Below are 2,748 nucleotides of genomic sequence, written 5' to 3'. Positions count from 1 at the left end.
TATATATATATATATATATATAACGAGTATTACAAGAATATTAGTGAAACATAAATAAATTTGATCATCAAAGTCATTGAAAAAAAAAGTAAAAAAAAATATGTGTATGAGGATGATTAAATAAACTCGTGTGGCATTATATATATATTTTTAAAAAATAAGATAACAAAAATAAAATTCATTCTTGTTAGAGAAAAATGGTATATATGAGTTATTTATATATCTGTAGGGGTATATATGAGTCACTTTCATAACGTGAGGTACATTAGTTCTAAATGACAAAATTGTGGGATATATTAGACCTTTTTCCCTTTTTAAAATAAAAGAAAGAGTGTACTACACACACGATGATGATAGGGGTATCAAAGAGAGATGTATGTTTCTCAAACTAAAAAGTGATAAATTAAGTTTCCAACTGAAATAAAATGTATACTGTAAGTGTGTATTTGACATTTATCTCTATATAAATTATCGAAAATCTTATATCATCAACTCTTTTTATATACTTTTTATTATACAATATTGATTTATCACAAAATAATAAATAATGAAGTAATTCGATATTTTAAACAAAATACATATTCTAAAACTCTATGAGAAGTACTATAAATTGCATTTTTTTGCATATTAATATGATCAAAAAATACATATTAAAATATCAGTCAAAGTTTTTATAGTTTGACTCTAAAAATAGAAACCATGACAAACAATACTGGATGAAGGCAATAGTATTTAATAAGAAGTGTAAAATAGATATAAAAGGATAAATTGTCTCTTGGTTTTCTAAACTGAACAAATATTGCTGGAAAACTATTTTTAGTATAATGAACAAGTAAAAATAGACAGAAGGAGTAATTGTTTATTTTATTTTTTTCTCGATGTACTAATAGTATTGAGTACACACTCGTGTTTAATTTACTTTATTTTACTTGAGCCATATTGATTAGACATTAGAATATTTTTTTGTTCATTTTTATTTATTTATTATATTAAAAATAAATATGTATTTTTATTTGTTCAATATAAAAACCAAGAGATAATTTACTAGTATACTATCTATTTTATTCTTATAATTAAGTATTTGTTTTATTTTTTAATTCAAATGTCACTTAAGAAAATATTAATTAGAGGGAGTGTTTGTCTATTTAACGCTTATATGTTTTATTAAGATATATTTTCTTTTCATTGAATTTTTACTCTATTTATAAGTCAGTAATTAAGGTATTTGTTGTCTTCAAAACTATTACTACTAAGGATAATAAAATGAAAAACTAATAATGTTGTCTTGAACTTCTAAAATTACCAAGTAATTTAACTATATATATTTAGTACTTTCTCTTTTTAATTACATTTGTTCACTATTGACTTAACATATCTCTTAAGAAACAATATATAATAAAGGTAATATTGCTATGAAAAATCTTTTTAGCCAGAAAATCTGGTATAATTTAACCATAATAGCCCAAATATACGTTCTCACTATAAACTGATTTTCTTTTTTTATAATTATACCCTCCATTATCAAATTTATTTTTTTCTTATTAATTTATTTTTTAAATATGCTTCAATAAATGAGAAAGCTTTCCTATACATGATAAGTTTAACTAATTTTAAAAGGAAAATGCATAAGTATTCCTCTAAACTATGACTGAAATTCCAGAGACACACCTTAACTAAACTAAAGTTCTATTATCCCCCTGTTCTTTTTTTTTTTTTTTTGTAATTTTGTGAACCTTTTTGGCTTACGTGGCATTCAAATATCTCTCACGCGCCTCAATTGCGTGGGATCACCGAGTGTGACACGTAAGACAAAAGGTGTATATAATTACAAAAAAAATAAGTTCAGGGAGGTAATATGACCTTAGTTTAGTTAAGGTGTCTCTGGAATTTCGTTCACAACCTAGGGGAGTATTTGTGCGTTCTCCCAATTTTTAAATTGGGAAAGACATAAATTACCCCCTAAATTTGTACGTAAAAGTCATTTACATGCTAAAAGTATTATCGCGACCTATTGCACAGTTATTCTTGTAATCTTGTTAAAAGTGTAATTAATACCACCTTCTAACGTACAAAACCATTCACACATATTAGAGTTGTATGAACGCACTTGCCAGATCTTGTGCAAGAATACCGTGTAATTTTTTAATTTTTTCACTTTTTTTCCTAAAAAATTTTGCCTCCACTTCTCTCTTCATTTTTTCACTTTTTTGCTAACAATTTTACCTCTATCTTCTCTCTTCTTCCTTACATGAATGACACCATTTTTATTTTTTTTCTCTTCTTTCTTACCTGAATGACTATATTATCCTTTCTTCTGATTATAAAACATATCTAACAAAATATTGCGACAACTAATATCGACGGAGTGAGAGAGATGCTTAGAAAATTCGTGAAAAATGAGGGACATGGATAGCAAATTAAATCAAAGTTATTATTCAATATGGATTTGTCTCACTTTTCGTCGTCATCAACATTAATTTTGAACCTAAAAGTTATATTTCTCAGCTTCTTAACCTATCTAAACACCTTCTTTCTTTTTTGTTTTTCAAATATGGGTCAAATGGACTTTAATTGGTAATGATTTATTTTGAATTTTCTTTTTAGTTAGTAGTGTTTTGATGGTAATGGATTGTGAGACTTGAAATAAATATTTTAGTTTTATATTGATCAATTTTATATTGTCGAGTCAATTTTGATTTTGCTATTTATAAGTCTATCAAATTGCAACGCTATGTATATTTGATAATC

The sequence above is a fragment of the Solanum pennellii genome, chromosome 7 (genome assembly GCF_001406875.1).
Source record: "Solanum pennellii chromosome 7, SPENNV200".
Lineage (NCBI taxonomy): Eukaryota > Viridiplantae > Streptophyta > Magnoliopsida > Solanales > Solanaceae > Solanum > Solanum pennellii.
Note: the sequence above shows the minus strand (reverse complement) of the source record.